The sequence below is a fragment of the Chiloscyllium plagiosum genome, chromosome 33 (genome assembly GCF_004010195.1).
Source record: "Chiloscyllium plagiosum isolate BGI_BamShark_2017 chromosome 33, ASM401019v2, whole genome shotgun sequence".
In the NCBI taxonomy this organism is placed as follows: domain Eukaryota; kingdom Metazoa; phylum Chordata; class Chondrichthyes; order Orectolobiformes; family Hemiscylliidae; genus Chiloscyllium; species Chiloscyllium plagiosum.
This window is the reverse complement of record NC_057742.1, coordinates 10,159,357-10,172,452: the sequence shown is the minus strand read 5'-3', so window position 1 is coordinate 10,172,452 and position 13,096 is coordinate 10,159,357. Positions and strand designations below refer to the sequence as shown.

The following is a 13,096-nucleotide window of genomic DNA, read 5'->3' as shown; positions in this document are numbered from 1 at the left end:
GCAATACCCCTAGACCAGCCAGTCTACCTTAACCGTTACCAGGTAATATGAGGATTTTTGATACAGGAAAATATTGTGGCTGTCATGCTTTTTTACAAGACAATGGTGGTGACTCTTCAAACGTATTTCTTCAACCGTGAAGTGCTTTGGAACATAATGAGAATGTAAAATAACTTCTTAAGGTGGTGTTATTTTCCTATTTCTTGCCAAGGCTTAAATTGTGAGGAAAATTTATACAAACTATAGTTATATTCACTGGCATTTGTAAGGCTACAGATGTAGGTAGGCCAGCTGTACATGCAGGTGAGTGAACATCAGGGAGCATTTACTCAACACCATGTGTCTTGGAATTTCTAATTTCTCTCTCCTAAAAAGGCTGCAGATGCTGGGTCAGTTAAAAATTTCAAGACTCGGATTGGTACCTTAAAAACAATCTGTAAATGAACAATAATAAAAATATGCAAATATAGTTGAGGCATTGAATGGTGGACTAGGCTAGAGGGGCTGAACAGCTTGACTCTACTCCTATGTCTCTCCCCCTAATAAAGTATGAGCTGTTATTTATAATGTTCAATATTATCTCGCCCTTAAAGAAAATCAGAACTGTTGAGTTCATATTGAAAAGGGACCCAGTTTAGCTTTCAAAGAGAGGGATATGATAAATTGACTCCTTCAATACTGTGAGATTCAATGGTTCATTGCAAATCGAAAGCAGAGATTAATTGGCTATGAGGTACTTTCAGATAGAGTGACACCATAAGGTATTGTTATAAACACAAGCGTGTTTTCTTTAGAAGCGTTAAATGAAAGAATTGTTTTCTTTTGTAAATGCTGAACTTGTGAATGGACATATTTTAAAGCTGTCGGTTCAGTATTGGTGAAGGAAAATGCAGACCTCCTCTCGTTCCTGTTATTCGAGAAATTGTCAGGTCCCCGTGTGTATTAAAAGTCCCTTTCAGAGAGCGAGGGGTGCGAGCGTATAATATGAGTGGACTGTCCCAGATGTTGGTGATTCCCTGCTGATGCTGTCTGGTGTAAGCAGGAGGCACACACATGCAGAGAGATTCCTAATCTTCCAGCCTTTGTAGCAGTTTTGTTTGTTGGGGGTGGGGGTGGGGGGGGGGGGGGGGTGAAGAGGGTGAAATCGGATTCACACACACACAGAGAGGAGCAGTGACAGACTGCAGGAGGCAAAAATCATCCAAGGACAGAGAGAGAGAAAAAACAGGAGACGAGAAGCCATCCGCACGAAGAACTCCACAGCGTCAAGTGAACCATTCGATTGACAAATCTGCAGCAAACAACACGTAGTTGCTCTTGGTGGAGATTGTGAGGAAAGCGGATAAAACAAAGTGATCGGAGATACTTGAAGAAGAAGGAACCCATGAGTCGTAGCAGACTGAATAATTGTGTCTGAGGAAGACTCTTGGTGTCAATGGAAGGAGCCGGAGGGTGAAAGACAATCTCGCTTCAAGATTATACACGTTTGTAATTTTTTTTCTCTTTAAGGCAAAGAGCCTGTTGCTTTCGGCATTCGAACGCCTATTGTTCCAGGTCTAACGATGCGGTGTTGCGGGTTAGAGAGTTGTGCATTGTCAGGTAAGTCTTCCCCATGGATTTGACGTGCGTTTCCCTCCCGGTGATGGGGAGAGCCAGGACAGATTGGGTGCAGTGGGCTGTTTGCTGTCTCTATTCCTCTGATGCTGCTGCTGCCTCGCTCTGTCTGTGTCCCTCACTCACTCACCACAGCCATCCCGCCCCAGTAAGTGGACATAGGCAGAGTCTGTGGATGCTGATCTTCAGGGAAGAGATTTGGAGGGAGGGGTGGTGAGCCCCGTAAGAAAATGTGGTTTTATTCTGGGACTCTATCCCTGTAAATATGTTCGATTGCTTTGTGCAAATCACCCTCTCCACCACCCCCCCCCCCCCTTTGTTTTCCGAATGTTCTTTTACATTGCATGATCCTTCATTGAGAATGAATTCATTGCAGCCAAAGCCAGAACTTAACATAAATGATTGGGAAACGCGACCTCTAGAGGAGGACACCGACTCCGCGAGAATGTTTTTGTTAACCCCAAAGAAAGCTCCTTTATTACTGTATACAGTATCCTATTTTAATAATGAAACCTCATCTCAAAGTATTAAGGCAACTAATTACTTTAAAAAAATAGAATACGTGACAAGTGGCAGAGTAGGTATTTGAGGCAAAACTATTCTTTGTGAACAGGATAGACTGACCACCACTGGGGAAACATGAGGCCATCTGGCTCCAGGGAGATTGTAATCCCACTCCCTTATTGGTTTCCCATTGTCCTGTATTTTCTTCCCTGCCCCTTATAAGTATTTCTTCCAGTTCTCAAGATCTGCTTTGCTGTTTGTTAAAGATGAACCTTAAGGACACCAACTTTGAAAAGGAAGTTTATTCATTGGGGAACCTTGAGATAAAATCTTCAATCTTTTCAAGCAGTCTCACTGTATTTAAAGTAACCTTGTCATGTGCAGTGTGAATAGACAGCTGCAAAAAACCTATAGTGTAATCTGTATATTGAACTGTATTGAGATTAAAACAACTCTCCATCGGATTTCCGAGCTATATGCTTATAAATTAACAATACAGAGACAATGAGTTGCACAGCCAGTAATTCTGGTTATTTCTCTCTTTAATTTGTTCATGGGCTGCTGATGTTTTTAATGAGGCTGGTATCTGTTTCCAAACCTAATTGGCCTTGAGAAGATGGTGGTGAGACCCCTTCTTGAACTAGTGCAGTCAATCCGGTGCAGGTACACTCACAGTGGGAGGAATGCTGATTGAGGGAGAAATGGTCTGGAGGATATAAAGAGAATTCGCTGCTCATTTTATTCATTTACAGGATGTGGACATCTCTGGCAAGGCCAGTATTTAAAGCCCATCCCCAAATGTCCAGTGGACAATTAAAGGTCATCCACATTTCTATGGGTCTGGTGCCACATAGAGGCCAGACCGGGCAGTTTCCTTCCATAAAGAACTCAGAGCTGGAGCAAGCAGTTTAGCCTCTTGAGCTTGATCCACCATCTAATAAGATCACGGATGATCTCATCTCATCCACAACTCCACTTTCATGCCCACTCTGCATAGCTCTTTAACCCATTATTAATTAAAAATCTGTCTATCTCCTCCTTAAATTTACTCAATGTCCCAGCATATACCACAGTCTGGGGGAGTGAATTCCACAGGACCCTTTGAGAGAAATAATTTCTCCTCATCTATTATGCCTTATCCTAAAGTCAGGCCCTTTCATTCTTGATTGCCCCACATGAGGAAACACCCTGTCTACATCTATTTTATCAATCCCCTTTAGTATCTCCTCTCATACAAATAAACTCCAGAGAGTATAGGCCTGGACTCCTCAATCTCAAAAGGACATTAGTGAACCAGAAGGAATTTCACTAGCAATCAACCATGGTCATCATTAGACTCTTAATGCCAGATTTTTATTGAATTCAGATTCCATGATCTGTCATGGCAGGATTTGAACCTGGGTCCCCAGAACATTACTGAGGTCTCTTGATTAATAATCTAGCAATAATACTACTAGGCCGTCACCTCCCCTAAGTTTTTAAGCAGCGCAATGGGATCTTTGCTATTCACTGTGACAAGCAGAGAAGCCCTCATCTATAGTGCCTGGTCAACTGAGGAGAGATGAAAGAGGGAGCCTGATAAATGCAAAACACTTTTCATTATCTAATTGATGCACAGTTTGAGAACCTTAAACTGTGAAAGAGATGGAAGGCAATGTCATAATGACGAAATGTATTAGAAGACATTAGAAAAAACTTGCATTAAAAAGAATTGTATTATCAATGATTTACTCACTATATAATGTAATCCAACCCTCCTGTTCACAAACCAGCATCGATTTTGTGCTGGCTGTTCCTCTTATCTAACTTCTGGAGTTATTTAGAGCAATTGAGGAAAGCTGGCAATGTATCCTGGAATAATTTGTAGCCACATTCAATACTTGTAGTCTTAAAATAGTTGCTCAAAAAAAACAAGCAGGAAAGGGAAGTATCTGCTTTTGGTTGTCAGCCAGGGCACTACAACCTGATTAAGTCGTGAAACCCTTAGTTTACTGAGAGCCAATTACACTGAAAAGGCTGGACAAAATCCTTCAAATTCTAGAGAGAATTGGTCTGATTAAGCAGAATCCAGTCTCAGCTTTGCCTGGCATAGGTCTGAATAAAATTGGCCTCCCCCCGTGTTGAAACTATGCAAGCCAACCAGCCCATTGTGTCTTCACTAGGTCCTTGAAAGAGCTATCAATTGGTGTCATTCTGCTGACCAGTTGGATGTGGAAAAGAATTATAGTGTTCAATTTTTAAAAAATAACTCTTTCTCCACCAATAGCGGTGTTATAAATCAATGAGAACTTTTAACTCAGGGATGTTGAGTGAACATCTTGAAGCAGAGGAGACAATTTGATTTTTGAAACTGAATAATTAGTAGGAAAACCATTGGAGCACTCTCTGTGATTAAAGCAGCACTCTAATCAATCTAGAAGGATTGTGACAGAGCAACAGAACTATTTTGCCATTATATTATCTGGGCATGAAGTGCAAGTGTTACTCATAATACAGGCCATGAGTCACTTACAGCCTGCATTGTAGACCTTCGCCTGTACGGTAATGCATGACAACAACTGCACAATGCTGTTCAAAGTGAGATTCAACTTACCTTTGCAGGATCCATCCCTCAATGATGCACTGCATTAAACACAAAGCTACATTACAATAAATGCCAGCTTGAAGTTGTCAAAGCACTTTACACTTACCTGTCAGAATGGTCGTAACTCCTCAGGCAGAATTTAATGTCCCCCCTCCATGGTAAGATTGGTGTCAGGAGTATTTAATTAGAATCATAGAATCTCTCCTGTGTGGAAACAGGCCCCTTTGGCCCAACCAGTCCACACCGACCCTCCCACACAAAACCATTACTTTATATTTCTTCTGACTAATGCACTTAACCTACAGATCCCTGGACACTACGGGGCAATTTAGCATGAGCAATTCACCTAACCTGGACACCTTTGGATTGTGTGAAGAAACCGGAGCATCCAGAGGAAACACACACAGACACGGGGAGAATGTGCAAACTCCACACAGACAGTTGCTCAAGACTGGAATCGAACCCGGATCCCTGGCGCTGTGAGGCAGCAGTGTGAACCACTGTGTTGCCCCAGTTGGAGGAATGGGAGGTGGGGGTCTCACTGGCATCCTGTGTCCATCCTGATTAAATCTGTGACCCATGGACAGCTTTTCCAGCCCTGCCTAACATTGCAGCCAATGAGTGGACAGTTAATGACTATTTTGTGGGTGGCACGGTGGCACTACCTGATCAACCAGCCCAACATTCAGGAAGGATAGCACAACAAGAGTCAACAACCCCACTCCCACACCTTGCCCTTGCTCCTGACCTCCTTACCCCAATGATCCCTATCCCATATTTGCTCTTCCTTTCCTCCCGCTTGTGGCCCAGAAATCTGGCAATGATTCCCAAGCTTTGGGTGGATGCTGGAGCATCCGGCCTTAGGTCCGTGAGAGCTGCCTGCTTCTGATTGACTAGCAGCACGCGGTAGGTGGCTGGTTCACCCCCATGGGTCCTTGATACCAAGGCAGGCCCATTGCTGTCCAGTTGGGTGCCTGACATGCAGTGTCCCTTCTGTGAAAGAGGCAATGTTGGCTCTCATCGGTGCTGCAGCCAATAGATAAAAGCCTGACACCTCCTTTGAACGACTCAGACAGCCTCCAGTGATTATGACCTCTCCCAGGAGGAAAGGGTTTTTGTTTCAGAGCTTTCAAAATCCTACATTACCACCTGAAAATGTTGTGCTGGAGGAAGTACAGTTTCCTTGCAGTTCTCACAATGGTGACCCCTAACACAGATAATTGCATGTACATTTAGCAACATGCAGTCTTCCCAATCTGAAATAAGGCCTCGTGGAAATTGTACTGGTTTAGAAAAGCAGAAGGAAAAACAATTACCTGCAGCATTCTGCACCCGATTCCTACCTCTATTCGAAGGTTAAGAGTTCGTCCCATATCTGCATTAATGTGTGCCTCTGTCTACTAGCCCAGTAATATTACCACTGTATTACTGGTCTCCTGCCCCTGCACAGAACAACATGTGAACACAGCAACAATTACAGTGAAAAAAACTGGTGATCATAGATCTTTTTTGGGGCAGAACTGAGAAGTCAGAATGATGAGACATTTGCATGGCACGTCAACAGCTTCCTCACCCACAAAAACAATTCCTTAACCTGAAAACCTATTCAAACAGCCAAAGCTAAAGCAGTCAGGTTGAATTTTCTTTCCGTTCTTAGTACATAGCTTGCGAATACCAGCAAATGCTCAAATGGAACTGGGAGGCCAGAAATAAATTGCCACACTCTGGCATTCACAGAAACAGGACAGCAGGAGAAGCCAAGTTTTTGGACTTTTTCTATGGCAGGTATATTGCTGAGGTGAGAAGGAAATACTGTTGTGAAATGTTTAATGAGCTTGAAATTCAGGCCTTAAGCAAGTTAAAGTAACAGGCAGTGAAAATGTAGTGCGGGTGTACTTTTATGCCCATCACAAAGTAGTCTGTTTAAAGGAATTTATGTAAAGATAAATTTTCTTATTCTGGTGGAAAGATGCAGGGAGAACCCATTAACATCAGAATGCATTTAATGAGCCACCTCATCAGTTCAGTCAGTAAATCACTCAACAGGGTGAAAGTGACAGTAATGATTGTAATGAGGTCATCCAGGTGGATCTCATAGAATATGAGTTCCCTGATTGGGACTGTTAATCTGGTCCAAAAAGGGAATCCTGGCTGACAGATGCAAGCAGGAATGTCAGAGGTTCTTTTCCTTCTTGGAGCTGGCTCTGAGCTAGCTGGGTCAGTGTCATGTACTAAGCACGTGTAAGTAAAGGCTGACTTGGTGATGGGATACTGGCCTTTGTGGAGTTATTTTAGCGACTGGCCATGTTTTCAGAGACTGGAGCAACTGCATGGTTTAACATGTTATTCTGGAATTGACAAACCTTTGAAAAGCAAACACCAATAAAAAATGGACACAAAGACAAAGCTTTTAATATTGTACCCATCATGACTGAAACACAAGAAAGCCAACTTTCAAAAGGTAACAGAATTTATACAGCATGAGTAAAGGGATTCTCTTATGCTGCATTTCAAAAATGGGTTTTCTTGCATTGCGGTCCTGATGAGTGCAGGACAAAAATAGCTTCCACTTAATGTCTCCTTTTAACAAATCTTTAATCATAGCTACTGTACCACCAAGCACTTATATAAAAGATAAATGTGGGAAGAGAGTTAGATTGGAATTGACAGGAGGATGGGATTAACTGAGGAGAGAATCTCTCTCTGGAGTTTAGTTTGGATTCATTTGAAATGTTACACAGTGGTGTTTCTGTGTAGCAGTCTGAAGTGACAATATGATCTTTTACTGGTGATAGCCTAGTTTTGTCTTTGCTGGTGGTTGCCTCCCCTGTTTCTGACCACTAGTGGAAAAAAAAACAAGGTTTAATTAAAAAAAAACAAGGTTTGTTGATAGAGAAGTTCCACTAAGCTGTTTAGTTAGTGCCTATTTTCCCACATGCACCTCTCAAATGACAGAATTAATAATATTTATAAGTATGTACCTCATGAATATTTATTTCAGTATGCGCTTCTGATATCTCATGCATGGCTTCACCATGGAAATGTTTGTGACTAATTGGATAGAAAAGCACATGATTGGGATATGGATAATCAATCTACTCCATTGACTGGCCTTTTAAATAAATAAGTCTCAGGCAAGACATTTTTAATTTGTGATAAATGCAACTCCTGTTGAAAGCATTAAGTGAAATGTTTTGGATTTTCTCAATAGTAAAGGTCAAATTATTTTTGCAAAAAGAATTGTTCAAGTGTGCTCATTACCCTTTACTGAAAGGGCAGTCCCAGACTGCGAAGGGAACCGATAAATCACTCGAGTTACCCTGTGTTACTTACGGCTGTGACATTCTCTGTCTTCCCAAGTAAGGCCTGAGAATTATGTATTTATAAATTCAAAATGCATCTGTTAGTATATAACCAAACTCATTAAGATTTAATTAGACTTTGTTTCCAGCTCTTGAGCACGGAAATAGGCGGGTTCTTTCCACTCTGCTCAAGGAGTTTGAATCCCTTTGGGAAATTATTGCCACTTGGAGCTGTCTTTTCCCATGGATTTTCACAGCAAATCAAAAATATCTCCTGGGCATTGCTGGAAATTTATGTTTCCTTCATTCTCTGCCTCGAACAAATAAACAGATTGCAGTTTAATTGTGCTTTGTTTTGGGGAGTTGGTAAAATAAATCAATAATTCACCTTTCATCAACTTCCCATTGCAAAGTATTAAGATATGTTGACAGCATAGACGATTCATGTTCCATGGTTCATGTTAATGCCTCACATGAGCCTATTAGCATAGCACTTCATTAGCATAAACTCCTTTTCTCACTCATTTGCCTCACTATCTTAAATAAATCACTAAGATTTGCCTCCACTCCTGTCGTAGCAAGTTTCAATTTCTAACCCATTCTCTAGATAAAGAAGATACTTTAGAATTCCCTGATGTGGTGGTACCTGTGTTGGACTGGGGTAGACAAAAGTTAAAAATCACACAACACCAGATTATAGTTCAACAGGTTTATTTGGAGGCTCTAGCTTTTGAAGCTGATGAAGAAGCAGCGCTTTGAAAGGTAGAGCCTCCAAATAAACCTGTTGAACTATAACCTAGTGTTGTGTGATTTTTGACTTAGAACTCCCTAATACTGATGCTCTGGTATTTAGGAGATCTTGTGTTGCAATGTGTAGTGTCCCTGCCTCTGGGCTAGAAGCTCCAGGTTTAATTCCTACACCAGGTCTTGTCGACCAGAGAATGTTGTTCATAATGCAGCCAAGCATTTTGATTATCAGGTCTGTGACTCCTGATGGCAGGCAGGAAGAGCTAGTCAGGCATGTGATGGAAAGAAAATTGGAGCCCCTGCCATCATTAGTTATTCCTCCCGTCTACGACATAAATGTAAAAGTGTTACAGCAACTCAGACTCCCTGACTGAACTGTAACACCATCGTCCTATATAACAGTGGCTCCAGTTCTAGTTTCACCCAAAAGTGGAGATATCTCCTCTGTTGTCTACCTTAACAAAATCTTTAATAGAATCTCTTCAGTGCAGAAAGAGGACATTCAGCCCATTGAATTTGCACTGATCCCATCCAGACACCACCCCTCCCACAATCTCACCCATCCCCTTGACCTCGCATGGGCTTTTTACCTTGGCTGACCCACCTAATCTGCAGGAAGACAATCCAACCTATTCAAACTCTCTTGATTGGTGCAACTTTCTAGTTCTGGTGCCATTCTAGTAGCATTGTTTTTTGTATCTTCTCCATTATCTCAATTTTTTTAATAATGTGAGGACGAGAATTATGTTCTATGCTACAATATTTGTTCAGTACTTTCTCTAGGCTTCCTCTCCCACAGTCTATGCCTTGCAAGTTATCATGCGTGTCTCTAATCTTCAAAGTTACTTCAATTTCTGAAATTGGTCTCTTCTATCCACATTGCTGCTGATCTGTGATTTTCAGGGAAAATGGAACAAAGTTCCAGGATATAATCACTAAATGTGCAAAAATACCAGGATCTCTTGAAGTTAAAAAGAATGGTATTTTTCATTCACCATAAACCAATTGCCTTAATTAGAAATGTATGCATGTGCATAATGTAGACCTCACAATGCTAGTAAAAAAAATTCCAAAGAAGGGAAAATGAAATAACCACCATAAACCATTGGATCTGGTTGTCATGTACAGCTTATTTTTGCAAATTGATTAAATGGGCTGCGAGGAGAACATTTATGTAATGGATATTGAATATCTGTATAGATTAGTAAGTCTGTTAGTGCAGACTTATTGCTTAAGACTTAAGTGAAATCCTTTCTAAATTGGGTTCACCTGAATCTAAAGACTGTGAATTGAGGTATAACAGCCAGACAAGCATAATCAATGCCTTCCCATGTTTACTCTTTCTTTTCGCCTGTGTCTGCCTCTCTTAATCTGTTTCCACCTCTGTATTTTTCTGTCCCCTCACACTCTCTTTCCATTTAGCAGCACCCAGCCTGAAAGCAACATGTTCCTAATGACTTCTATGATCAGACCTGACCTCAGGTGACTGTGGAAATTAGCAAGATTTTTGTTAGAGGTAGTTTGATGGTGGCATGGGATATAAGTAAATAAAGAAAGAACAAGGAACCTTTAAAAAAAGAACTGCAGATGCTGTGAATCAGAAACAAAGACAGAAGTTGCTGTAAAAGCTCAACAGGTCTGGGAGAGTTAATGTTTCGTGTCGAGTTACTCTTCCTCAGAATGCTGTTGTGAGGAAAGGTCAATGGACCTGAACCATTAACTCTGATTTGTCTTCACAGATGCTGCCAGACCTGCTGAGCTTTTCCAGCAATTTCTGTTTTTGGAACTTTTTAAAATATTGATTTGTTTAAAAAGAACTGACTTTTTTAAAAAAATTGCTGAAAGTGTTTTTAATTCCAGCTAATGGCCTGGTTGTTATAAATTTCTGATCTGCTAAATACATTGATCAGAACGTTTCAAGTACTTTCCTGTTCCATATTGAGTTTGCAAAACTAAACTCGGAAACAGTTTGATAAGTTCATTTACTGGTGAAAGAAATATGCCAACAAATGTTTGTGCTAACAATTACCACAACAAAAGCCACAGTTTATTGCTCCTCATTAATTCCTGTTACACAATGCCTTATTTGTGAAAAATTTGGCATTTTAGTATCTCACTGACATTCAGCGTCCAGTTGGACAATGTAGGGGAAGGCTCTGGGACCCAGTGAACCGCAGCTTTGGAGTGAAGGCAGTAAAGATGGGACAGATAAATGTGATATAATTTTATATTAAATATCCAAGACAGCACAGTCCATGTACTATTAATGGTAAAGTGCAGGACCTCTCAGGCCATCTGTTATGTTTCTCACTGCTGCTTTAGCATTTCGAAGTGAAATGGAAGCTGAGGTCTTGTTAAAAGAAATTAACTAAGCTTATGTCAGAAAAAAACTATATTATGTAATTCATTGATGACCATTCTTGATGACTAGTCTGTGTTCATAAAAGATAAAATGTGCTGCATCGGATTTAATTTTCAAACACGAACATGCTGTCAGCATAAAGATAGAAGTCTTTCATTTGAAAATCTCCTTTTGTTCGAAGTGGGAAGAAATCGGATGAATTTGTGGTGCAATGGTTGACATAAGTTCCAGTATTGTGAAATGATATTCTCGTCCCCCAGGATATCTGATAAGGTATTCTGTCCGGATTTGGGTCAGGTAATTTTTCAGGCATCTAGTGTGACCAGGTATGTGTTAATGAGGGGCAAAATGCTTTTGGACCCTTCAGGAAAATTGGGTTACCCTCTGGTGAGTAGGCCTGTAGTCTGCTCCACTTGTGCTTTCCAGTCTTCAATGTCACCTTATTGCCACCCAGTAAGTAAGCTTACTTATGTAATTTTCCTAAATTGTTTGAGGATGTGAGGGCCAGAGAGACGTCATCTTAGCTCCAGAGCATATCCGAAGGCTGTGATCACCTCATCTCCCATTGACCTTTCACCCCACAATGGATTCTATCCCAGGGCCGCTGCCTGGAGGGCAGAAAGGCCAAGCTTTGCTTCTCCAGTTATTTGAGCTGCTGTGGGAAGTACATACAGTGACAGCAGCTAACTGCAACAAACACTCAGTTATCAGCTTCCTGTGAATGGCCTCAGCACAAAGATCTTTTTCTAGTGACCACTGGAGCAACTAGAAGCTAGCCTAAAGGAACTTTCAAACATCATAATTCTAATTAATTCTACGATTCAGAACTATGGCTGTTCTCGTTTCCCTTCCTAATTTGCGCTTGGGAAGTATTTGCCATGAAGGTGATTGAGAATGGCAGAGTGGGCTCGAGAAACTGATTGGCCTACCAAGTGCATCTGCCTGTGTGTGTCTTCATATGTCATAAAAGGCTAAACTCTCAATGGAGTTCAGAAGGATGAGGGGGAATCTAATTGAAACATACAGAATACTGAATGGCCTGGACAGAGTAGGTGTTGGGAAGATGTTTCCATTAGTAGGACACACTAGGACCCAAGGGAAAAACCTTAGAATACAGGGAACACCTTTTAGAACAGAGAAAAGGATAAATGTCTTCAGCCAGTGAGTGGTGAATCTATGGAATTCATTTCCACAGAAGGCTCTGGAGGCTGGGTCATTTTTTTTTTAAAGACATATTTAAGACTGAGATAGATTCTTGAATATCAAGGGGATCAAGGGTTACAGGGGGAAAGTGGGAGAATGGGGTTGAGAAACTTATCAGCTGTGATTGAATGGTGGAGCAGACTTGATGGACTGAATTCTGCTCCCGTATCTTATGGTCTTTTGGTCTCCTATAATCCAAACAGAATCTATTTAGATTACAGGCTTGACTTGGAGACTGATAAAGATGAAATTTAGAAGCCTTCAAACTTGTACTCAGAATCAAAAACCAAACCCTACAACAAGCCTGAGAATGATCTTAAACAAACACAGAAATTGCAGGAGAAACTCAGGAGGTCTGGCAGCATTTGTGGAGAGAGAAACAGAGTCCAGCATGACTCTTCGTCAGAGCTCTAACGATGAACTCTGAACTTCCTGGTGATGATCTTAGCTTGGCCAACCCTTGTCCTTATATGGACGAAGAGCAAAACTAAGTTAGCTTTTGTGCTGCTTCACTTGTTTTTATTTCAATGTAAATTGCAGTCAGAACATTAAATTAAGGTTAGGGCCCTATGTGCTTTGATTCCTAACACTAATACTCCTAGATCAAGCTCTATTATTCCTTCAGAGGTAAAGAGAACTTTATTTTAGTGGCACAGGTAGGGGTGGAGGGGCAGTGGTGATGAAGTTGACACTGAAAATGTGGTCTCCAACACTGGTAAACATTGATGGTTATGTGGCATCATTTGAGCACATAAAATAATCCAGGGAGCCACACTAGAC

The 13,096-nt window shown here is 41.1% G+C and overlaps 1 protein-coding gene across 2 annotated transcripts in view; it reads left to right on the top strand.

Annotated features, from left to right (window-relative positions):
* Window positions 1-982: 982 nt before the first annotated feature.
* lrrc3ca (leucine rich repeat containing 3Ca) overlaps window positions 983-13,096 on the top strand; it is a 62,577-nt gene continuing 50,463 nt past the window's right edge. The window contains exon 1 of one of the 2 annotated variants that reach the window (XM_043674886.1): window positions 983-1,484. The gene's annotated coding sequence lies outside the window, so the exon portion shown is untranslated. Of the gene's footprint in view, window positions 1,600-13,096 lie in introns of both variants that reach the window. The other variant, XM_043674885.1, reaches the window with a different exon arrangement.